Genomic DNA, 27,174 nt, shown 5'->3' on the forward strand with positions numbered 1-27,174 from the left:
GTTGGTGTTTCTTGGTGAGTGGCTAGTGCACACGATGCACATACCTGTTTTTTCAATTGCTCCACCTCTTCTCTGTTTCCAGACCTATCCCCCACAGCAACACATCTTCCTCAGTAGATTCTCAACTATTTTCAGTTAAGACTTGTTTTAACCAATACATAGGGAGAACAGAGAAGTGGGTTTGAGATTTTGATTTAACAGAACTATCTGAGACTTTTAGGATAAATAGTTGTTTTCAAAAATGCCATGGAGGAAAATAAACAAACAAAAATGTTATCTTCTATTTTTATAACTCTCCCAACCTACCTGTACTTTTTTTTAGAATGATAAATTTTCCTAATTGGACAGATTTTCTCTGAGAGCAAAATCCTGTTTCATTCCATTTTGCATCTCATTGCTTAACGAAGAGCCTGCCTCAGAGTAGGAGCTCCCTCCATAAATGTTAAATGAATGATGGGTGGGGAAATGAATGGATGGATGGATGGATGAGTGGATCCATGTATGGAAAGGGGGCTTCAGAAGCATTAAGAGACTGCCTGAGTTTCCACAAAGCAATGTGAAGCTGATCTGAATGTTTTCTTTTGCCTTATTTGCTCTTAGCTAAACAATTGCATTCCTTCTTCTTTTCTTGTCATGTATTAAAAAACACAATCTAGCAACACTAGAGCAAAAACAAAAATTTCATTGCTGTTTTAGTTACCCATTGCTATATAACACACCACTTTAAAAGTTAGTGGCTTGCAACAATTTATTAATATTTCTTACAGATATTTGGGTTGGCTTTGGGTCAGGCTCAACTGTGATCTTCCTTGGGATCTCTCCTGCAGTTGCAGTCAGACAAATGGTGGTTGGGATTTGAGTCATCTGAAGACTTGGCTTCACCTGGATATTCAAGACAGTTTCACACAGCTGGCAGTGAACTGGAGCACTTACATAGGGATTCTCCATGAGGTTTATGTGTCTGACTGCACCACAACTGGGGTCTGAAAAAAGGAAAGAAAGAAAAGAAGCAGCTGTCACACTTGTTAAGGACTGTGCCTGGAATTGGATCCAGGGTTCACGCATTTTCAAGGAAGTAAAGACATACGCTTCATGCATCGCTGTGTGCTGCCTCCTATTAGAGCACATATGATTAGTATTGTCCTTTCGCCTACCAGTAGTCCACCTAAGACTGTAAACTGCTCCTCCCTGTTGATTGCTTAGCTCCTATTAGAGTGTCAGGTAGGTAATAGATAATCAGTAAATAATTCATTAAATTAAAAATACTTATTAGAAAAATGATATGCAGCAGAAAATATACTAGATGTGGGAATAGTCTGATAGTTCCCCTATTTCTCTTGTATTTCTTGGAGGGTAGCTAAAAGGCATGATGAAAATGAGGGAAAAAGCCTCTTTTGTTGGCACGTACAGTCCAATATAGCAAATGGAAAATAACAGCACACAAATAAATACCAAATTTGGAATTGCTAAAGATGAAAATCTGTAGGACCAGCTATATAGAGAATAATGGAGGAGGGCCTTATTTCAGATAGTGTTGTCAGAAAAGGATTTTCTGGGCAGGAGATCTTTAAGCTGAGAGATGAAACAGGAGAAGTTAGCCATGTGAAAAACTGGAAGCATATGCATCCATTTCAAAGTAAATGGAAAGAAGCCAAGGCAAGATGGATGGTTCCAAGAAATGCAAGAAGTCAGTGTGGCTGGAAAAAGTTTATTAGAAACAGGAAATGAAAGGGTAGCCAGACCATGGTCAGATTGTGTCATGCTTTGTAGGATGAAGAGAAATATGAATTTTATTCTAAATGCAATCAGAAGCCAATTAAAAACTTGTAAGTGGGAATAATTTATGCTTTTAAAGTGTCATTCTGGCTGTTTTGTGGAGAATGGTTTTGAAAAGGCAAGAGAGGAAGTAATGAGAAGAGTTACAACACTTTTATGATTGCCCATGGGAGAGATGACAGTGATTTGGAGGGAGTGAAAGTAGATACATATTTTTGAGGTAGAATAAATAGGACTTGAGAATGAATTAGGGAGGAGTAAGATAATTCCTCAGCTTTTGCCTGGAGCACTAAGATAGACATAGTGCCTTTCACTAAGGTAGGACACACTGAGGGAGAAATACATAGGAGAATAGCAAGGGTTCCTTTTTGATGTACCAAATTTGAGGTATTTATATGATAGCCAAGAGATATCCAGTAATCACTTGGACATACAAACCTGGAATTTGTGAAAGAGGAAACACAAGGAGTCCACAGCATATGCATAATATTTGAATCTTATCCATATGCATTGATGAGATTCCCTGGGGACCAAGATTCTAGATGAAAAGAAAGGAAGGCTTAGGGCTAAGCTTTGAGGCAAAGAGGATTTAGAAGTTAAGACAAAGAGAAGCCAAAACAAACAAACACAACTGAGAAGGAGCAATCAGAAACTTAACAGTGAATCAGACTAGCGTGGTGCTCTAGATGCTGTGAATGGGAGAGCTTCAAGAAGGAATATGCTTTTATTTGGTCAAGAGTTGGGGAGAGAGTTCCTGGGAGATGCAGACACAGATGTATATACAATTTTGGTGAAATAGAGGTGTCTTTGACAGTAGATGCAATAATGCATTGGAAAATAACAGAGTGCAGGTGGGAAAGGGATAATAGGAGTAGAGAAGGGAGGAAGTGAACACCTATATATAAACATCCTTTTTGTTATTGCTGTCTTCGCTTTTCTTCCAAAGATTTGTTTTTACTTGTTGACGTCATTTATTGTAATTTCATACAAGATCCAAAGAAAATTATGTTTTAAAATGCTGTAAGATAACTTCAGTATTTCAATGAACAACGGATTCCAAACAGTTATATTGTTTTAAAATCAGAAAGAATCATGTGGTTTAACAACTTTTTATTTTTTTCTTTATTATACTTTAAGTTCTGAGGTACATGTGCAGAACATGCAGTTTTGCTACACAGGCATACACGTGACATGGCTGGCTACACCCATCGACCCATTACCTACATTAGGTATTTCTCCTACTGTTATCCCTCCCCTAGCCCCACACCCCCCAACAAGTCCCGGTGTGTGATGTTCCCCTTCCTATGTCCATGTGTTCTCATATTTCAGCTCACACTTATGAGTGAGAACATGCCGTGTTTGGTTTTCTGTTCTTGTGATAGTTTGCTGAGAATGATGGTTTCCAGATTCATTCATGACATGAACTCATGCAAAGGACATGAACTCATCCTTTTTATGGCTGCATAGTATTCCATGGTGTATATGTGCCACATTTTCTTTATCCAGTCTATTACTGATGGACATTTGGATTGGTACCAAGTCTCTGCTATTGCGAATAGTGACACAATAAACATATGTGTGCATGTGTCTTTATAGTAGAATGATTTATAATACTTCGGGTATATACCCAGTAATGGGATGGCTGGGTCAAATGGCATTTCTAGTTCTAGATCCTTGAGGAATTGCCACACTGTCTTCCACAATGGTTGAGCTAATTTACACTCCTGCCAACAGTGTAAAAGCTTCCCTATTTCTCCACATCCTCTCTAGCATCTGTTGTTTCCTGACTTTTTAATGATCGCCATTCTAACTGGCATGAGATGGTATCTCATAGTGGTTTTGATATGCATTTCTCTGATGACCAGTGATAATAAGCATTTTTTCATGTGTCTGTTGGCTGCATAAATGTCTTCTTTTGAGAAGTGTCTATTCATATCCTTCGCCCACTTTTTGATGGGGTTGCTTGTTTTTTTTCTTGTAAATTTGTTTAAGTTCTTTGTAGATTCTGCATATTAGCCCTTTGTCAGATGGATAGATTGCAAAAAATTTCTCCCATTTTGTAGGTTGCCTGTTCACTCTGATGATAGTTTATTTTGCTGTGCAGAAGCTCTTTAGTTTAATTAGATCCCATTTGTCAATTTTGACTTTTGTTGCCATTGCTTTTGGTGTTTTAGACCTGAAGTCTTTGCCCGTGCCTATGTCCTGAATGGTATTGCCCAGGTTTTCTTCTAGGATTTCTGTGGTCCTGGGTCTTAGGTTTAAGTCTTTGATCCATCTTGAGTTGATTTCTGTATAAGGTGTAAGGAAGGGGTCCAGTTTCAGTTTTCTGCATATGGCTAGCCAGTTTTCCCAACAACATTTATTAAATAGGGAGTCTTTTCCCCATTGCTTGTTTGTGTTAAGTTTCTCAAAGATCAGATGGCTGTAGAAGTGTGGAGTTATTTCTGAGGCCTCTGTTCTGTTCCATTCGTCTATGTATCAGTTTTGGTACCAGTACCATGCTGTTTTGGTTACTGTAGCCTTATAGTATAGTTTGAAGTCACATAGTGTTATGCCTCCAGCTTTGTTCCTCTTGCCCAGGATTGTCTTGGCTATTCAGGCTGTTTTTTGGTTCCATATGAAGTTTAAGGTAGTTTTTTTCCAATTCTGTGAAGAAAGCCATTGGTAGCTTGATGGGGATAGCATTGAATCTATAAATTACTTTGGGCAGTATGGCCATTTTCACGATATTGATGCTTCCTATACATGAGCATGGAATGTTTTTCCATTTGTTTGTGTCTTATTTCCTTGAGCAGCAGTTTGTAGTTCTCTTTGAAGAGGTCCTTCACATCCCTTGTAAGTTGCATTCCTAGGTATTTTATTCTCTTTGTAGCAATTGTGAAGGCGAGTTCACTCATGATTTAGCTCTTTGTTTGTCTATTATTGGTGTATAGAAATGCGATTTTTGCACATTGATTTTGTATCCTGAGACTCTGCTGAAGTTGCTTATCAGTGAAGGAGATTTTGGGCTGAGACGATGGGGTTTGCTAAATATACAATCATGTCATCTGCACACAGAGACAATTTGACTTCCTCTCTTCCTATTTGAATACCTCTATTTCTTTCTCTTGACTGATTGCCCTGGCCAGAACTTCCAATACTATGTTGAACAGGAGTGGTGAAAGAGGGCACCCTTGTCTTGTGCTGGTTTTCAAAGGGAATGCTTCCACTTCTTGCCCATGCAGCATGATATTGGCTGTGGGATTTTCATAAATAGCTCTTATTATTTTGATATATGTTCCATTGATACCTAGTTTATTGAGAGTTTTTAGCACCAAGGGGTATTGAATTTTGTTGAAGGCCTTTTCTGCATCTATTGAGATAATCATGTGTTTTTTGTCATTGGTTCTGATTATGTGATGGATTACGTTTATTGATTTGCGTATGTTGAACCAGCCTTGCATCCCAGGGATGAAGCCAACTTGATCGTGATGGATAAGCTTTTTGATGTGCTGCTGGATTCGGTTTGCCAGTATTTTATTCAGGATGTTTGTATCGATGTTCATTAGGGATATTGGCCTGAAATTTTCTTTTTTTGTTGTGTCTCTGCTAGGTTTGGTATCGGGATGATGTTGGCCTCATAAAATGAGTTAGGAAGGATTCCGTCTTCTTCTATTGTTTGGAATAGTTTCAGAAGGAATAGTACCAGCTCCTCTTTGTACCTCTGGTAGAATTCGCCTGTGAATCTGTCTGGTCCTGGACTTTTTTTGGTTGGTAGGCTATTAATTGCTGCCTCAATTTCAGAACTTGTTATTGGTTTATTCAGGGATTTGACTTCTTCCTGGTTTAGACTTGGGAGAGTGTATGTGTCCAGGAATTTATCTATTTCTTCTAGATTTTCTAGTTTATTTACATAGGGGTGTCTATAGTATTCTCTGATGGTAGTTCATATTTCTGTGGGATCAGTGGTGATATCCCCTATATCATTTTTTTATGTCTATTTGATTCTTCTTTCTTTTCTTCTTTATTCGTCTGGCTAGCGGTCTATCTGTTTTGTTGATCTTTTCAAAACACCAGCTCCTGGATTCATTGATTTTTTGAAGGGTTTTTCGTGTCTTTATCTCCTTCAGTTCTGCTCTGATATTAGTTATTTCTAGTGTTTTGCTAGATTTTGAATTTGTTTGCTGTTGCTTCTCTAGCTCAATTTTGATGTTAGGGTGTCAATTTTAGATCTTTCCTGCTTTCTCTTGTGGGCATTTAGTGCTATAAATTTCCCTCTACATACTGCTTTAAATGTGTCCCAGAGATTCTGGTACATTGTGTCTTTGTTCTTATTGGTTTCAAAGAACATCTTTATTTCTGCTTTCATTTCATTGTTTACCTAGTAGTCATTCAGGAGCAGGTTGTTCTGTTTACATATCATTGTGCAGCTTTGAGTGAGTTTCTTAATCCTGAGTTCTAATTTGATTGCACTGTGGTGTGAGAGACTTTTTGTTATGATTTCTGTTCTTTTACATTTGCTGAGGACTGTTTCACTTCCAATTATGTTGTTGATTTTAGAATAAGTGCAATGAGGTGCTGAGAAGACTGTATATTCTGTTGATTTGGGGTGGAGAGTCCTATAGAAGTCTATTAGGTCAGCTTGGTCCAGAGCTGACTTCAAGTACTGAATACCCTTGTTAATTTTCTGTCTGTTTGATCTGTCTAATATTGACAATGGGGTGTTAAAGTCTCCCACTATTATCGTGTGGGAGTCTAGGTCTCTTTGTAGGTCTCTAAGAACTTGCTTTATGAATCTGCGTGCTCCTGTATTGGATGCATATATATTTATGATAGTTAGCTCTTTTTGTTGCATTGATGCCTTACCATTATATAATGCCCTTCTTTGTCTCTTTTGATCTTTGTTGGTTTGAAGTCTGTTTTATCAGAGATTAGGATTGCAGCTCCTGCTTTTTATGCTTTCCATTTTCTTGGTAAATATTCCTCCATCCCTTTATTTTGAGCCTATGTGTGTCTTTGCACGTGAGATGTGTCTCCTGAATACAGCATGCTACTGGGTTTTTACTCTTTATCCAATTTGCCAGTCTGTGTCTTTTAATTGAGGCATTTAGTCCTTTTACATTTAAGGTTAATATTGTTATGTGTGAATTTGTTCCTGTCATTATGATGCTATCTGGTTGTTTTGCCCATTAGTTGATGCAGTTTCTTCACAGTGTTGATGTTCTTTACAATTTGGTATGTTTTTGCAGTGGCTAGTACTGGTTGTTCCTTTCCGTGTTTAGTGCTTCCTTCAGGAGCTCTTGTAAGGCAGGCCTGGTGGTGACAAAATCTCTCAGCATTTGCTTGTCTGCAAAGGATTTTATTTCTCCTTCACTAATGAAGCCTAGTTTGGCTGGATATGAAATTCTGGTTTGAAAATTCTTTCCTTTAAGAATATTGAATATTGGCCCCCACTCTCTTCTGGCTTGCAGGGTTTCTGCAGAGAGATCTGCTGTTAGTCTGATGGGCTTCCCTTTGAACCTTTTTTCAAGGTTCTTAACTTCCTTACATTGGGTTAGAACATGCTCCTTTAGCTCAGAGGAGTTTGTTATTACCCACCTTCTGAAACCTACTTCTGTCAATTCGTCAAACTCATTCTCTGTCCAGTTTTGTTCCCTTTCTGGTGAGGAGTTGTGGTCCTTTGGAGGAGAAGAGGCAATCTGGTTTTTGGAATTTTCAGCCTTTTTGTGCTGGTTTCTCGCCATCTTTGTGGAAGTATCTACTTTTGGTCTTTGATATTGGTGACCTTCGGATGGGGTCTTTGAGTGGATGTGCTATTCCTTTCTGTTTGTTAGTTTTCCTTGCTGAAGGTCTGCTGGAATGTGCTGTAGGTCCACTCCTGACCCTGTTTGCCTGGGTATCACCAGCAGAGGCTGCAGAACAGCAAAGATTGCTGCCTGATCTTTCCTCTGGAAGCTTCGTCCCAGAGGGGCACCTGCCAGATGCCACCCAGAGCTCTCCTGTATGAGATGTCTGTCGGCTCCTACTGGGAGATGTCTCCCAGTCAGGATACACGGGGGTCAGGGACCCACTTGAGCAAGCAGTCTGAACTTTAGCAGAGCTCATACACTGTGCTGGGAGGTCCACTGCTCTCTTCAGAGCTGTCAGGCAGGGATGTTTAAGTCTGCTGAAGCTGTGCCCACAGCGGCCCCTTTCCCCAGGTGCTCTGCCCCAGGGAGATGGAGGTTTTATCTATAAGTTCCTGACTGGGGCTGCTGCCTTTTTTTCAGAGATGCCCTACCCATAGAAGAGAAATCTGGCAGTCTGGCCACAGCAGCTTTGCTGAGCTGCAGTGGGATCCGACCAGTTGGAACTTCCCAGCGGCTTTGTTTACACTGTGAGCTGTGGAGCATAAAACTGCCTACTCAAGCCTCAGCAATGGTGGACGCCCCTCCCCCCACCAAGCTCAAATGTCCTGGGTAGATCTCAGACTGCTGCTGTGCTGGCAGTGAGAATTTCAAGCCAGTGGATCTTAGTTTCCTGGGCTCCGTGGGGTTGGGACCTGCCAAGCCAGACCACTTGGCTCTCTGGCTTCAGCACCCCTTTGCAGGGGAGTGAACGGTTCTGTCTCACTGGCGATCCAGGTGCCACTGGGGTATGGAAAAAAAGAACTCCAACAGCTAGTTCACTCTCTGCCCAAATGGCCGCCCAGTTTTATGCTTGAAACCCAGGGCCCTGGTGGGGTAGGCACTGGAGGGAATCTCCTGGTTTGCGAGTTGTGAAGACCATGGGATAAGCGCAGTATCTGTGCTGGAGTTGCTCAGGCTCAGTCCCTCATGGCTTCCCTCGGGTAGGGGAGAAAAATCTCCCCATCCCTTGCGCTTCCCGGGAGAGGCGATGCTCCGCCCTGCTTCAGCTCGCCCTCCGTGGGCTTCACCCACTGTCCTACCAGTCCCAATGAGATGAAGCGGGTACCTCAGTTGGAAATGCAGAAATCACCCACCTTCTGCATCGATCTCACTGGGAGCTGCAGACCGGAGCTGTCCCTGTTTGGCCATCTTGCCACAGGATCATCAAAGATTTTATATGCATACACACACATAAATGTAAAATCTAGTTTATCTTCTTTTACACTAAGGCACTTGAATTTTGATTATTTTATACTTAGCAATATAGCTTGAAAATTTTTTATATTAGCTTATACAGAGTTTTGTTGTTGTTGTTTCTTCAGCTGCATAGTGCAGCATTCCATTGTGTGACTCTATTATACTTTAGCTATTTGGGGTATATCTTATATTATTATACATGATGCTGCAATTATATTTTGGAGTTGCCATATTAAAATACATTGCTCTTCCTTGACATTTGTCCTAATCAACATTTCTAACAGCAATGTATGAATGTAACTGTTTCTTCACAATTTAGTCCACTTTGTTCATTATCAAGCTTTTGTGTTTTTCAAATCTAATAAATTAAAAATGGTATCCCAGCATAGTTTATATATATGTGTGTGTATATATACACACATATATACTCATACATATATACACATATACACACATATATACATATATTTGTGTACATATATAAAATAAACAAAATTAGCATAACATAAAATTAAACATTTTAGGATGAAAAATAAAGTGAAATTTAATACATTTACAATGTTATGGAATCACTACTTTTGTTAAGTTTCAAACATTTTTATCACCCCAAAAGAAAACTTCATACTTATTAATCAGTTAGCTATCATTTTCCCCTCTCCTCAGCTCCTAGCAATCATCAGTCTGCTTTCAGTCTCCATGGATCTATCCAATCTAGATATTTCCTATAAATGGAATTATACAAAATAGTTTTTGTGTGGCTTTCTACACTTAGCAAAATGTTTTGAGGTTCATCCACATTGTAGCATATATCAGTATTTCATTCCTTTTTCTGACTGTTTAACATCCCATTTTATGTATATACCACAATTTCTTTATGCATTGATTCATTTATGAAAAGTTGGATTTTGTTCACCTTTTGCCTATTATGAACTTTTGCTGCTACAGACATTTGTGTATAGATATTTGAGTACCTGTTTTCAATTTTTAGGTTATATATGTAGGAGTGAAATTGCTGAATCATAAAGTAATTCAAAGTTTAGCTTTTTGAGGAAATGCCAAACTGTTTTCCATGACAACTAGATCATTTTGTTTTCCAACCAGCAATGTCTGAGGGTTGAAAATTCTTCACATCCTTGACAATACTTAGTCCTTTTCCCTCTTTTTTAAAAAATTATAGCTGTTATGGAAAACAGTACGGAGTTTCCTCAAATAATTAAAAATAGAACTTCCATGTAATCCAAAAATTTCACTACTGAGTATATATCCTAGGGAAATGAAACCAGTATGTTGAAGAGATATCTGCACTCCCATGTTTATTGCAGCACTGTTAACAACAGTCAAAATGTGGACTCAACTTGTGTCCAACAATGAATGAATGAATAAAAATATGTGGCATATACAACAGAATACCATTCAGCCTTTAAAAAGAGTAAAATCCTGTCATTTGCAACAACTTAGATAAATCTGAAGATCATTATGTTAAGTAAAATAAGCCAGACATAGAAAGATAATACTGCATGTTCTCACTCACTTGCGGATTCTAAAGGAGTTGATATCATAGAAGTAGAGAGTAGAAGAGTGATTACCAGAGACTGGAGAGGGGAGGCTGAAGGGGTATATATGAAAAGAACGGTCAAGCAGTAAAAGTTACAATAGAAAAAATGAATAAATTCTGGGGTTCTATTGCACAGTTGCATGACTACAGTCAACAGAAAGTATTGTATATCTCAAAACAACTAGAAAAGAAGATTTTTTTATGCTCCTACCACAAAGAAATAATGAATGTTTGAGGTGATGGATATGCTAATTATCCTGATTTGATCATTACACAATATATACATGTGTTGAAACATCACGTTATACCCCATAAATATGTACAATTATGTGTCAATTGGAAAATAAAAATAAGTGAATATATATTATTGAAAGAATGTTGATTAAACTGGCCCCTTTAACAAAATGAATTTCCATCTTTTTTTTGTTCAAGCCAGCCAACTTAGATGGCTGTAGAAATTATTGCTTCCTCTCACAGGACACACTTGGCATTTCCCTATCTATTTCCCTTTCCTTCTTATATTTGCTATTTTGTGCTCAGTGACACCTAGATCTCTTCATTTTTTCATTCCCTACTATTCTCCCATTTTTTTTCATCCCAAGCATACTGTGCAATTCTATCCAATCATCTACCCTCACTTTAGCGGGTTCATTCTACTTCCACTTCATTATATTCATTCTCAAATGTGAAAATGTGAGGACTGTTGAGAAAATAACTATGGTCTCTCCCAAACTCTAGTCCTTAGGTTGAAAAATTTTTAACGTAATGGTAAAGTGCAAGTACTCTTAATTTATGTGGTCACATAGCACTAACGGGACTGTTGCTCAAAAACAGAATGGAAATTATTTGGCCATCCAAAAAAGGTTATGCTATTTAACAATTGAAAAAGTTACTGGTTTATGGATATTCACAGCCTCTTCTCTTTCTTACTTTTGCATGACTCACCAGCTGAGCATTCTCTCTTCTTTTCTTAGTGCTTACTTTGCAGATTACAATGTTTATTTACGTGTGTCAAAGTACTTTCACATTTGGTTAGTTTGGGGATGTGGGCAAGAGATACAAAATGGGAGGAGGAAGTATTTGCCTATGAAATGGTTAAGATTCAGTTACCTGAGCAAAAATAAAGAAGAGGAAATAAAGAAGAGAGGAAAGGGAAAGGAGAAAAAAGAAAAGAATCATTATATGGGCAGGAGCTTAGAGAAGGTTTAATAGTAAAAATTTAGAGACAGAGGCTGAAGGATGTGAGCAATATTGAAAGCTAGAGGAACAGGAGAGAGTTTTCAAAAAGCATTATTTTGGATTACAAATGAGATTGATTTCAAGGTCCTTTTGACATGTCAAAAAGGTTAAATGTATTTTAAATTATTTCAGTTGCTATGCTTGTTATGCTAAATGCAACATCCCATGGAAGGTGAAATATAAAAAGTCTCAGCTTATTTTTAGGTTGCTTTTATTTTGTTGTCTTTTTGGGGTAATTATTTAAATGAAAATACAATATTAACGTAAAATTCTGGTAGATAATCTATAAATCCTAAAATTATATTTGCTAACCCCAGTTTGAGAAGTTTATGGACTTTCACACTCAGTGCTCATGACAAAGCTAACTTAGGCCCAACTTTGTGAAATATGAAAACTGTTGAAGGAAAAAAGTACAGTTCTCCCATAAAATGTTAATGCATTTTGCTTCATTTTTTTTTTGTTATTTCACAAGGCACCTTATATTTTTCTGTAAGGTCTGCATGAAAAATAGAAGAGGTAGGAAGTAGCCTTCCTTAGTGAGTTAGGGTTCTCAGAAACACAGGGGCTCTGAATTCCAAACATAAGTGGAAGTATGGTTGTAAGATAAGTCTTCAGAAATAAAAGGTCAATATCTATCATGATGAATAAAAATGATCTATTCTTTAAAAAGATTTTTCTCTCTCCTAATATTATATATTTTTTCTTCTCATATTTTCTCTGCTTCTTATCATTGTAAATATAAAAAAACAAAAATTTTAAATACCAAATGATTTCTCTTTATGGTTCATCTTTTTTTCTGCAAGAACTTCAATTTTGTTTGTTTTTTTGTTTGTGTGCATCTATGTATATATAACATTTCAGTTAAAAACAATCAAATAAAAAACAAGCAAATAAAGTGAACAAAATGTGAAAAGCCCTTGTCCTACACTGACAAATATTTACCCTTCAAGGCGAAATTATTTCTTAATAACTTCCTTGCCCTTCAAAAGTTATGAAAATATCCATTCCTGTTTATTTTTAATGGGTGAAAAAAGAATAAAGAAAGATAGTGCTTGCCAATTAGAGTGTATGTTGAATCCAACTTATCTCAAATAGCCACTTGTGACTGCTATATTTTTTCATTACTCACCTGTCTTCTCCTTATGAAAGAAATAGTACTTTAAATTATTTTTCCAATTTGTAAAAGTGTGTTTGTTCCCAAGACTTCTGAACATATGACTAGTTCTAATCCATCAAAAACATAATATCTAGTAGCAAACCATAGTATTCATAGCATTAAATCATCTGTCTTTATAACATGAGTTCTACGTTCCCAGCATTAACAGACAAGCCTGTTTTTGCTTGCCATCGAAGTGCTGATTTGGTATTACCCAAATGAAACAACTTCATAGAGCCTTACAGTGTTTACTCAGTTTGAGAATGCCCTGTAGACCATTTCCTTCATTCATTTTCTTTGTTCACTCTTTTTAGTATATATTTATTGAACCCTCTGTATTCCACTTGGCAAAGAAATAAATACATAGAATTTTCTACAGAAAAGTTTGTAAACATTCAAAGTTTAACAATAACATAACACTTAAATAACAAAGATGGCAATTGTCATATGACAATTTTTTATGAGTGTCTAATACATTTTTGGCATATTCTTAGAGGATTGTGAATGAGAATGGTCAAGGAAGCCCTCAAATTAAAGGTACAACTTGAACTGGAAACTTGTAACAGGTGCAAGAAATCAATTTTAAGAGAAAAAAATAATATTCCAAGAAAGGGAAGAAAGAACATTCCAAGAAAGGGACCCAAGCAAAAATGCCATGGTAGGTAACAGAAGGTAAATGCCTCTTAATGCACTAATTCACTTGGCAGTATTAGAGGGATCAGACAGGCAATGCAAGAGTGTCACCATAGTAGCTTTAATTTACAAAGTATGAAAGAGCCTAACATTAAAACAATCTACATACATTCCTATTTCTAAATTAATTGAATAGATAAGAAACATTCCTTATTTAAAACAGTGAAATATTTAATTTCCTTTGGAATGTGCTTTGTATTGAAATTCAAATAGAATTTGTTTGATGTGACATTGTGCAGATTGGATTATGGAAGGGCTATGGAGCATTCTCTGACTGTTGGTTCATCTCCATCTAAAAGATGAACAATACTTCCTAGGTATGAATATTGCAAAATCCAAATCACATTGTTTCTCTTAAAATTTCTAGAGTAGACATTCTTCTGAAGCTAGAGTAAATTAGGCATGTTCCAAGATGGCTATGTCTAAAAACAAGTCCACAATCCTGTTGCTTACATTGGATGGAAATACATTGGGCAATAAGTTAAAAAAAACTTTTCTATAATAAAATTCACTTTAATATTTTGACAGAAAAAGTAGTTGCTAAATTCATTGGAGTATAATTTATTACTACTAACGTCAAATAAAAATATTGTGACAAATCTTTGCTTGTTTTATAAGTGATTTATTTTCACACCCTTCCACTTACAACTGCAACCTTAAAATAAACTGAGAATACTAACGGCATGTTAATTACTGAAGAATTATATAACTATGGTATCAGTCCATAATGAAGTATAATAATCTTCAGCCAAACCTAACTTTAAAATTTTAAATGACTAAAGACTAAATTAAACATATTTTTAAACCATTGCATCATTAACTGGATATTAACAGGAGCCTAATCTTCAAGGTATTTTAAAATTACTGGCCACTCAATGATGTTTGGATTGTATCTTACACAAATTATTTATGCAAAATTAATACAGTTCAGATAATTCAGATCTAAACTTGAAATACATTTCATATCTTAGTTTTCTTTTTCAAATGCACTGGGGCTAATTGTGTGATCTACTGATAGTAAAGTTTTTCCTTTAAAATTTAACCAGAATAAGATATTAGAATATACTCAGTAAAATTTATCACCATCAGAACACATTGAGAATCTATCTTTGTAACATGCTTTATTAGTTGTTGTGCACAGCAAGTGAGACAGACATAATCTGTCCCTGAGGAATTTACAATCCAACACTAATAATGCTGACACAGGTGCTGCCAAGGCAATTCGGGCAAAGAAATCAGCATTAAACAGGTAGATACATAGGTGAACTTAAATGTAGTAATAATAAATAACTCTAAATGCAATAATTTGTGCTCTGATACTTCGAATGTGTTTTCTTTCAAATAACTCACTAGTCTCTCAATACTTGAGTCACAGGAACGTATATGAAGGTACAACGGCATAATAAAGACTGGTCAATGAAGTTGCATGCTTGGCTGGGACAACCACAGAAAAGAGCAAAAAAAACCACAGTGGTGGGAAATTTCAAGAAAGAAAAGGAATTGGCTCAATGTGTCTCAGTGTCAAAAACTGGACTAGGAATGTAAATTTGCTCTTTGGATCCAAATAGAAGGAATATTTAAAGCAAGTACTGATCTTCTCTCAGTTCACTCCTGTCTGTCATGTGCTTGAAATAATTCACTAAAATAGTAAAAGAGAAACAAAAACCTCCATGAATTGAATGTAAAAGGGATGAATTACTCCAGCAACCTGATCAGTAATTCCTAGTTTCTGTTGCTGGGCTCAGAAAAATTTATCATGATCTTAGAGTAAAGGAATATCTGTAATATTTACTTCGTTCTTTGTTGAAAATAGTCTTTATAAGAAAACAACAAGTATTTATGTGCTTTGCTTTTGTTTGGTTGTAGTACATCTTTTTCCCAAACAATGTAATTCTACATGGTTGAGGAAAACAAGCATATGTTCAGATAAAGCTAAATAAATATATACATTTTGACTGGGGGGAGGACACTGGGGCATGGTACACAGTGTTTAAGGTGACTGAGTTGTGATGACAGTGGGGAGCTATTGAATCTGCTCTACTGTGCCCTATTTTCTTCATGGACGCCAAATCTGATTCTAGAAGAGAGAAAATGAAGCTAGGTTGCAAGCACTGCTGAAATAACCTGGCAGGATTTTATTCATCCGGTTTAAAGAAAACACTAAAGTCTGAATAAGATTTTTTTTTCAGAACAACAAAAAAATTCTCTTTCAAATGTATAAAAGATCAGACTTCTAAAAAATGTACTCAATGTCCTTATTAAATAAAGCTATTTTGGAATATAAAGTTGACATAGTGGCATATTTAATATTTTAAAAAATATTTAGCACAAGGTTCAATGTTTCAAAAAATTAGGTTAACACTGCTTTTTATTTGTATAAATTTATGAGGTACAGGTGTACTTTTGTTTCATGGATATAATGTGTAGCGGTGAAGTCAGGGATTCAAGTGTATTCATCACCAGAATAACCTACTTTGAATTCATTAGTTAATTTCTCATCATCCAGCTCCTCCTATCCTCTCACCCTTTGAGTATTCATTGTTTATCATTCCATACTTTACATTAATGTGTACATATCATTTAGCTCCTACTTATAAGTAAGAATATGTGGTATTTGTTTTTCTGTGTCTGAGTTGTTTCACTTAAGATAATGGCCTTCAGTTCCATCCATGTTGCTGCAAATGACATTATTTCATTCTTTTTATGGCTGCGTAGTATTACATGGTGTATATATACCATATTTTCTTTATCCAATCATCCATTGATGAACACTTAGAATGATTACATATCTTTGCTATTGTGAACAGCGCTGTGAATAAACATACAAGTGCTGGTATCTTTTTGATATAATGATTTCTTTTCCTTTGGATTGATACCTAGTTGTGAGGTTAGTGGATCAAATAATAGCTCTATTTTTAGTTCTTTGAGAAATCTACATCCTGTTTTTCATAGAGGTTGTACTAATTTATGTTCCCACCAACAGTGTGTAAGCATTCCTTTTTCTCTGCATCCTCACCAGCATCTGTTATTTGGATTTGTGTATATTAAGTATACTGTTTTTTATTCCTATATTAATCAGATTAATAAACATGAAATAATACAAAAGAAAAATTAAGAAAAAAGGCAAAAAGTAATCAAGTATATGATGAATATGATCTAAAATTATTATAGGGAAAGTCTTGAGAAAGAGAGAAACATTTTAATTCATCAAAAGTGACAAAAGGGAAATTCTTACAAACAAATTTTTTAACAATTTGGAGTGCTGGATTTTTCTACATCTGAAAGAGCAGAAGCATTGAACAAATATTTCAAATTATCATCCTCTGGCAGGATTTCTCTAACATAAAAACAAAAACCATTCCCACAGAAAGGAAAATATTTTTCTTCCTTTCTAAATATATTGGAAATCCCGCTCCTCTAAATATGTCAGAGAAAATGGTAAAATAGAAAGAAATCCTTGATTGAAGGAATTTCTTCTAAAATGAAAGCCAGGACATGAAGAAAATCGTCATAGACAGATACATAGACAGATACGTAGACTAAATGGAATGAAAAAGAAAAGATTATAATTATGACTAGTATAAGAGATAGGAAGTTAAGCACAGGACCATTCCAGAAGTTAAAATTTTTTTTTCTGAAACAAATCAGTGGCTTAGAAAAATTAGTGAGAACAGTTACATATTGAAAGACATACAGAGACATAACTGTTCCACACAAGTGTTAACAATGTGTGGAAATTTGGTAGATCTTGATTCAGACAAAACAAATAGTACAAAAGAGCTTTTTAAAAATCTGGGGAAATTGCTTATGTGCTTGATATTATTTAGTATTAAGGAATTATTGCTAATTTTGTTATGAATGATAACGACATTGTTTTTATACAAGAAATGGTTCATACTTTTTGGAGATACACACTGAAGTATGTAGAGGCAAATGGTGATAGCTGTGATTTGCTTTAAAATAAATTCAACATTGAAAAAAGAAAATAAAATAAGGGATAGATGAAGCAATCTAGGGCAAATCTTAATTATTAATAGGAACTTGCATGTGTGAAAGTTGATTGGACTTTTCTCTCAATGTATGTTGGAATTTTTCGTTATAGAAATGTTAATATTTTATGATGATAAAAATAATATACATATGTTTTAGAAGTTTTGGAAAATACAGTAAATTATAAGTAAAATAAAATTCAGCTATGGTTCTACCATCAGAAATAACTTATCTTAAAGGTTTGAGATATTTATGTTCTAGAAGTTATTGATAGAGAATTTTTATTATTATTTAGTTTTAATCATAGTAAATATATATGGTGAATTATATAATGATGTCTTCATCCTTTCATTTTTCTTTTGTGTTTTAACTCCTTTCTAAAAGAGTATCATCAAATCCATTTAATATTAAGACTAATCATATTATATATAAACATATTTTAAATTTCAGGTTTTATAAGTAATATTTTAAAGTTGTTCATGACATTTAAAAATCTACCTATCTTTTTGTTAAGTTTATAAATATTCTGTTTTTAATTCACAACAAGAGTGTCTGCTGTGTTATTTTGTTCACATTGTGTATATATATTCTACATCAGAAAAAAATGATGAGCTCAGTAGAAAGCTTTTTCTAAATAATTCCTGGTACGAAGTTGGTGCAAGGTGAGTCACATGTTGCTGAGAATTCAGTGAACACAAGCTACTCAAATTCTGTCGATTTTAAGAAGTGAAGACATGTATATGCCCGTCCAGAACTCCTAGGGTGAAATGAAGATGAAACTTTCCCTGACCATCAATAAGTAATTTTTACTTACTGAGAGATGGGGAAAGACTAATTCAGGGATGGCAAAATGCAGATTATTATTTGACACACATTATTGCCCCTCTCAATAATTCTTTGACACACAAAGAATAACCTTGACTGTAAGTTGCCTGCTTCTCTATCAAAATTGAAACTTTGAATGGAATAGTATTAATTACCCATCATATTTCCTTATTACTAGATTGTGAGTTCCTTGACAGTAAAGACAGTATCTTTTATTTCTGAAAGACAAATAAGTAGGCACTCAAAATGTAACTAAAATTTAGATAGAGAAATTATTTTCTTAAAAGTTTATGATGTGGTCATTAAGAATGTCTAAATTAATCAAGATGCAGACAAGATTTTATAAGAATAGAGAAATATAATTCAAAGCAGAAAAAATTATTAACTACTTTTAAGAAAAAAAATCAGATGAGAAGATAAATGCTCTGATGATATCTCCATTCCACCTTACATCCTTTCTATTTTTGAGGCTTCAATTCCTATCTTTCCTTCAAGAGCCAGGTAAAATTAATCTGCTCCAAATATATACATAATCTCTTTGGTTCAACTGTCACTATGCTTTATCTAAACATACTAAGACCTTTTTGTTCTTCTCATCTCAAAACTTAAGCATCTTGGTTTTATGGCTATAATTTTATTTATATTTATTTTTGTTTTACTTAAATTGCTTAAAACATAATACAAACTATGTATTTATCTGTTGAATACCTATATGAGTAAATGGATAAACATCATAATGTACTCTACTATTAATCAAAGCAAGCATAAGATAATAAAAGAGATTCTTATTAAATAAAAAAGGAATGAACTACCTATTGTCATGGCAGCATTATTAAACTCTTTAGGAGACTGGTATAAAATGACCAGCTGGATTTTTCTTTGCCCTAGAATTATTACCAAGGCCCAAAGCTGGAGACCAAAGGAAGTATTACAATTAGTAGGTTCTGAGAATTACTTGAGATTAGGGCCAGTCACCCCTTCAAAAAGAATTATTATTGAGAGGGTCCAGCTCAGAGAATAAATTCAACCATGTATGATATTCAAAATATTTACTAACCAGTTTGGCACAACACTGACTAATTCAAATGGATGCCAGTTGTAAAAAACCAATGTGGTTCTAAAAGCTAATACTATTTTCACTTTCACCCTCTGATAATGTCAGAGGACCAGGAGAGCAGCTCTGTAAAATTCAGTTCCTTCTCATCAGGGAGGTTGCTTTCACAAATGGAAGATTGGCAATGATATGCCCATTGACTTGGAAACATCGTGATCTTCCCTTGTGCTATTGGAGGAACATCAAAAAGAAAGGTAGACTGCCTGTAGAAAGGGGACAGGTACTGTTCCTCCTTAATTTACAGATTACTAAGAGAAACAGGAGATAGATTTTTCACCTTCTCATATGTCCAAGATCTGCCAAGGGTCTAGCAAGCTTGTCCAACCCGTGACCTGTGGGTCACATGCAGCCCAGGACGGCTTTGAATACAGCCCAACACAAAATCATAAATTTTCTTAAAACATTATGAGATTTTTTTTTTTGTAGCTCATCAGCTATCATTAATGTTAGTGTATTTTATGTGTAGCCCAAGACAATTCTTCTTCTTGCAATGTGGCCCAGGGAAGCTAAAAAATTGGACACCTCTGGGTAGGGGAGGGAGGTGGAAGGGTGAAAGGGGGATGGAGAATACAGTATTACCAGTACTGCCACCATGTGGTTACAAATAGTCATACACACCAGAGGGTGCCAGTGGGATGTCATCCAGTTGAGACCAAGGGAACACCTTGAGCTTAAACAAACTACACATAAATGAACCTCCTTTGCAGTAGGACAAGTTGGCCCTTCACCTGTCCAAGTCAAATACCAGAAAAGTAATGCTAACTTTATCAGAGACCTCTACTTCCTACTGCTTCAACCCTCTTTTAGCCTTTCGGTGTTAATATCTTTACTATCTCCTATCTTTGCCCCCTCAGTTGACCTTTTTTTCCCCCCATCATTACATCCTGCATTTTAGCAGCCTAAGAAATGTTACCTTTTTATGCTCTTTTACACCTTATTCCCAGTAAGGGATCCTTTTTCTTGTTCCTTCCTCTGAGTGCCTCATTCTCTATTAATTCCTTATAGCACATCTCCTTTTTTACATTATATTAAATAAATAATTTCCTCTAGTTTGAAAGAGCTCCATCAATTCATAACTTCACAATCAGAACATGGGTTGAAGTTCAGCAACCCTCATTTCTTCCTGAGAATCTTGCTACAGTAAAATCCCACACAACCATATGTGGCAGGCAAGTATAAAATGCTGTAAAAGAAGATAAAATGAAAAGTCATTAAAATAACCCTCATAAAAAACTTAAAACCCACAGAAACAGCATGCAATATGAAATTGCTATAGAATTTACGTATAGTTAAAAGAAACAAATAGGTTTTTCATCCAATCAACCATTTGGCAATCTGACCGTTAGAATAATTGTTTTTTGGTGAACTGATTTCAGCAAATTAATTTCCATGGAATTGACCTTGAGCACTGCCCCAACTTCAGAGGATAAAGTTAGTAAAAGAGAAAAAAAAAAGTGCATGGTAGAAGCTCATGTGTCTTTCACTCCATTCCAAGATGGTAAATGAATTTTGGGGAAGGAATGAAAGCATGTTAAATCAGACAAGGTAATGACGTTTAAAATGAGGGGGACCAACTCTCAGCAACTAAAATGAGTTTGTTTAAATACTGAAAGAGATGAAAAAGTCATGAAATACGTTGAGATGTCATTAAAGGAAACATTATTTAGCTGCGTCATGAGGCTCAGAGGGCTCAATTAAAAGCAATGATTGAAAAATGATTCCACCTTTTACTTTTGTATCCACAAAAGCTAAGATTTCTCTATAATCAAAGAAATCATTTGGAAATGGAAGCAAATGTAATTTGACCAAGTTCAGTAGAGCAAAATGCAATGATTTGTAAGAAAAAAAATTCATTCTTTTATTTTATTTACTAAATTTTCCTACCTTAATATGGTATCATATTTCATTGCAATTTGAGAATTGTTTAAATGTACTTATTAATTTAAGAGACTAAGAGATAGGCTGTTTCTACTTGTTATCCCTTAGAGGTGATGCAGAAAAATCCCTTTTTCCTTGTGCGTTCATTCTCTGCAAGGCCATTTCTCTGGTAGTTCTGCCAGAGTTTTTTAAAAGTGAGATAAAAAGGTATTGTTGGACTGCTTCCCCACTGCAGAGATACACAATGCTCAAGCTAATGTCAGTATTCACTGTTGTCATACATTTCTGCATTACTAAACATGCATAATTGTGGTGAGAGGATCATCTATGTATTTAGGGCTGTTTTTAATTGTGTTATAAAATTCAAGTGGGTGGGCATAGTGTCATTGTGAATTATCCTCTAATATCTAACACACTAGCAGATGTATGTACTTACTTAGCTTTATGTTATCCAACTGCCGCCCCAGAATTTAAAATTTTTAAATGTTATGCTTTGTCCTCATTTCCTTAATACAAGTAATTTAGCCAAGAGAAAAGTTTTATAATTTGACTTTCATTTGGAAATGTACCCAAGGCCAGGGGATCAGTTTTGGCTTACAGGGTGTCTTTGTAGCTTTCCTGGGGAGTTTTTGTTGGTGTGTGGGAGAGGCAACGATTTTTGGGAGGAAACCTATAACTCTATCTTTGGTTTATTCTCTTCTCTTAATTGATCTTTTGCCATGCTTTCTCCATTAAAGGATTCTCCATCCTTGACATTGACTGCAAAGGACTGGAGAAAATGCATCCCTCTATTTGCCAGTTACAATCTTGATCCCTTTAGTAAATACTCATATACATATATTTCAAAGAAGTTTTAAGCATCTGTTTATTTTAGGTTTCCAGTAGTAAAATTAAAATGGCACTCTCTGAAGGATCTCAGATATGAAAGCCTACTATTGAATAATTACTCTAACCCTCAATCTGTAAACGATTGTATAGCTTCACTGGCTGCACTATCATGATGTCTATACACAGATGTTTTCTAGGCCAGGGGAGTGTCTTCCACTTGAATAATTCTTTCTTAGGATTGCTTCTGTCTGCCTACATTACCTCTCATCCCTTGCCTTTGACTTTTTAACTTCCTCTCACATCACAAAATCTCCGGCTTTTTAGGCCCACTATTCTTCCAGTTAAAAGTTAACACTACCCAGCCTCTATTTGGAGCCCTTACAGTTTACAACTTGCAGCATCCCAACTTGTGTTGTTAGTCAGAGATATTTTATCTTCCTATGACCTATATCTCTGGGAGAAGGAGTTCATGACAAACTTTGAATGCCAGGAAAGGAGGCAAAGAGAAAAGACAGTGTTTGTAATCCTGCACTATGCGCTGCATTTTATGTTCTTTTAAAAAAATTTTTGGTTACCCTGAATGTCTAGGTAGATCAAATATATCTTACACAGATCTGATTAGTCTCTACTGGCTTTTCAAATAAGACTCATAATCCCCTTGCTGTTATAAAATTGGCCTCATTATGTTCAAAGAGTACTGAAGCCCTTCCCGACCTTGAGCTCTCTTTCAGAGTATTTCTGTTAACTTGGTATAAGAATTTGCTGTGTCCAAATCCTAGTTCCCAAATTTCTGCCCTGCCTACCCGGGAGAGAGCAGGTATGAATGTCCTTCTTAAACAGTTAGCTGTATGTGTTATATTTAAAATTCTTCATGTGATTTTAAGACTTTTTCAAGTTTCTTATATTACTGCAGCCAACAGTGGAGGTCATGTTGAAAGAAATGACAGAGGAGGATGTTTTGATTCTTTTCCATTTCTGTTAGCAGCAGCTACAGCACTGGAACATGAGATAGAAGCTCATTGAACCATGCTAATCAACTGAGGAAGGCTTCTTCTTCTATAATTATCTTTCTTATTGATCAAAATTACCTGCTCTCTCTATAGAAGTCCTAGCATATGAGGAATGGAAAGCCATTCTTTTTTAGTGAGAGCATGTTTTATTGTGCTCTTATTTTGAAATATCATCCTTCCTAAAAATAGGTAAAGTATTGAAATTTTTCTGGTTGAGATGATTTTGTAAGCACAAGTGCTTAATAGTCTGCCTTCTAGTTTCCTATGAAAATTTCTAGCAAAATTTGAATAAATAGAAAATATATAAAAATTATAAGAAATACTCAAAATCTTAAAGGCATTTGTCTCTCTAGGGTGTGATTATTGTGAGTTTCATCTCCCTTTTATTTTATTTTGAAAATTTTCCACTTTCATAAAAATAAAGTCCTCTTAATGCTAAGACATGGATTTAAAAATCATTAGGAAGTGGAGAAAATAATTGCAACCAATTAGATAGAACCAATATACTCATATTGTTAATACATAAAAATACTAGAACAAATCATCAAAAAGTATGGATACCTTATTCAAAACTGTATAAAAAATAGGACTTCATTGGGAAATAACAACTATAAATGGGTACATTTTCAACCTCAGGTACAATACAATGCTAATTAAAATAAAGTGATGTATTATTTATTATTTTTCAAAAATTATTTTCAAAATTTTAAAAATTTGTACCCAGTATTGTGGGGATGCGACGAATTGTCATACTTGAACTGTAGTATAAATTGATCATAGTTTTTGGAAGGAAAACTAGGCAAACTATCAAAAGACTTAAAAGTGATCATAAACATTGCCCAATAGATAAAACCCTATGATTTTATTCTAAAAAGGTAATTAGAAAAACATACCAGAATAAACCTAGACACATTTGCATTAACTACAAAAGTGTAACAACCTTCTTGGTTTTTAAAACATGAGTATTAAATAAAATATAATAATGATTTGATAGATTTATTTAATCAATAAAAATATTGTTTTAAGACACGTGGTGTGGAAAATATTCGCAACATGATAAAAAGTGAAAACAATAAAAAAGTAAACGTTACTATGTATCGTATGATTGAATTTTAGGGGTGTTTATTCAAAGAGACAGAAAAAGAAAAGACTGAAACATTACATACAGTTTTCTATGAGTGATGATATGGATTTACGGATAATTTTGTATATACTATAGACATAATACAAAGAGTTGCATTGTGAAGTCAGAGGAACATAAAATCAGAAGTTTTACCCAATGTCAAACTCAGGCGGTTGTGAAGCACAGACCAAGCATGAAAAGTCCAGGATTGTCAACACAGATCCCTTTTATCTTGCTGTTCTAGTAGGTGCTCTAATGTAGATTTAATATATGAGGCATTTAAAGGCTATATATGGTCATCACTTACACAAAAGGGAACTGGTTTAATCACGAAAACATCTCCATTTGTGCTCCAATATTTACAAAGCTTATGTGACATTTTCCAGGGAGCCATACTTCATAAGTCAATAGATTCCAGGATTTTTCCTATAATTAATATTACACAGACCTGGCACATCCTGCCGAAACCATTCCATAAATGTGGACAATCTCCTAGTAACTATGATATTAGTGTGTTTACCAAAAGATTTGTAGTTGGCTTGCTTACAAGGAGATTCTTCTGGTTTTCTTTTATTTGTTTTATGAGACATTCACCAGTAAAGGACAGGAATAGATTGCATGCCTGCTACAAACTCTTTCTACAATACAAATAATTATTTAAAATTTTTTCCAGTGATAGGCACTGTAATAAGTATTTCATATATAGACTCTCATTTACCACTCATAATAATCCCGTGGTGGAGGTGCTAGTATTTATCTCTATTGGAGATGAAGAAGCTGATACTTGTAATGATTCATTATTTCTCACATGATCACAAAGCTAAAATGTTTTGGAGCTGGAAGTCAAACAAACACAGTCTGATCCCAAATTGACATTCTTGGCCATTGTGGTCACTGTTCAGTTTATTTATTTGAAAAGATTCCATGGCATATTTCTATTTCTGTGAAGATGAAGTACATGTATGTTTCCTATTCTTCTAGCCAAACACAACTAAAAACTATGGACATTATATATAAAACAAATGTTAAGAATCCTCTGAAATTTGGAGAGAAGCCTGATCAGCTAGGGATCTTTGGATTCAAAGAACGACATGATGGTGAATTTTCTCAGTTTTATGTTTGCCCCATATATCCCAGACTGGGTGCTGGAAAAGCCAGCAACCTACATAGGCCAATGGATACAGACAAAAAAAGCCTGAACAAAATTTTGCTCTCTAGCTGAGGACCAAAACTTGTAAAAACAGCCACTCTATTCCAGCCAAACATCACAGGAAAAACTGTAGCCTCATTATCAAACACATTAGCAAAGGCTAAGTGGATAGCCACATTTCCACCAGCATCAGATTAAAATAAGGTTGTCCAACGACAATATTGGGGTGGGGTCAGAGAAGCCTGAATAGAGGGCCTGGATTTATCCTCACAAGGATGAAAATCCTCCTCACTTTGGTGTCAGTGGAGACCACATGGAGTTCTTGAATTTCCATCTCCAAAAGGCAGCAACAACTGCCTCTTTCCCTAATGCCCCACAACACAAACACTGTTGGGATGAGGTCAGAGGTGGTCGAATAGAGAATCAGGTATCTCTTCACTATTCAACGATAATAAGACTGCCACTCACTCCACTTCCTCAGAGTCAGTTTAGGCCTTATGAGAAGGAGCAACAAGACACCCTCAGCTATCCCAACCAGGATGGCATTGTGGAAGCCCAGTAGGAAGCTAAAAGACTCCCCACCAGTCTCTCTCTCTCTCTCTGTCTCTCTCTCTCTTTCTCTCCTGGTAGCAATTTAAAGCCCCCAACTTGGGTGTAAACAGAGGTCAAGTGTTGAATCTGGACTTCTAACTTCACGTGGCAATAACAAGGGGCAATGACAATCCTCTGCCATAATGGTATCAGAAAAGCCAGTTAAAATAGGTTTTAAAATGACCAAGAGTTTCACAATATGCTACCAATAATGTTGAGGTTACCACTGAAAATCCTTTATTATACTAAGAATGAGGAAAACCTAAATCTGAATGAGAAAAAAAAATCAACTGAAGCTAACACTGAGATGACAAAGACATTAGAATTACCTGAAAAGTATTTTAAAGAAGCTATCATAAAAATGCTTTAATGAGCAACTAACACATTTTAAAAAACTGAAAAAATAGAAGGTCACAGCAAATATATAAAAGATAGAAAGTCAAATTAAATGGGAAATTTTGCAACTGAAAAATGCAATAAATTAAATTTATAAAGTCAATGGATGGGCTCAAGAGCAGAAAGGAGGGAACAAAGGAGAGAATCAGTAAACTTGAAAGCAAAATAATACAAATTATCCAATTCGAACAACACAGAAAGTAGAGTGGAACAAAAAACAAAGTCTCAGGGACCTATGGGTATATAGCAAATATTTAACATTTGTGTCAGTGGAATACTAAAATGAAAGGAAAGAAAAAGGAGGTTAAGGCTGAAAAATCATTCAAATAATTAATGGTTTTAAAGTTCCCAAATTTAGCAAAAGAAATAAACCCAGAGATTCAAGAGACTAAGTGAACCTCAAATAATACAAATGCAAGAATTTCACACCCATGCACATCACAGACAAACTTGTGAAAATAACAAAGAAAAATCTTAAGAGCAACCAAAGAGTCACAATCTTACCTATCATAAAAAAAATAATTTCAATAGCATCAGATTTCCTATAAGGACTCCTGGAGGCCAGAATGAAGTGGCACAACATTTTGCAAGTGCTGAAAGTAAACATCTAACCCAGAATCTTATGTCTAGTAAAATTATATTTAGGAATAAAGGGGATATCAAGACATTCTCAGATGAGAAAAACTAGATAATTTGTAATCAATCAGGCTTACTATAAAGAAATGATTAAATGAAGTTTTAAAAATGAAAATAACATTATAATAGAAGACATTTTGAAACATTAAG

The 27,174-nt window shown here is 35.3% G+C and overlaps 1 long non-coding RNA gene across 5 annotated transcripts in view; it reads right to left on the reverse strand.

The window, feature by feature from the left end:
* Positions 1 to 27,174, reverse strand: part of LOC129534579 (uncharacterized) — a 576,108-nt gene that overhangs the window by 53,671 nt on the left and 495,263 nt on the right. For 2 of the 5 annotated variants that reach the window (XR_010134293.1, XR_010134296.1), the window contains one exon: positions 766 to 983. This is a non-coding gene — a long non-coding RNA (uncharacterized lncRNA). Of the gene's footprint in view, positions 1 to 732; positions 984 to 27,174 lie in introns of those variants that run through there. The other 3 variants (XR_008681219.2, XR_010134294.1, XR_010134295.1) reach the window with 2 other exon arrangements.

This window comes from Gorilla gorilla, chromosome 5 (genome assembly GCF_029281585.2).
Source record: "Gorilla gorilla gorilla isolate KB3781 chromosome 5, NHGRI_mGorGor1-v2.1_pri, whole genome shotgun sequence".
Classification (NCBI taxonomy): Eukaryota; Metazoa; Chordata; class Mammalia; order Primates; family Hominidae; genus Gorilla; species Gorilla gorilla.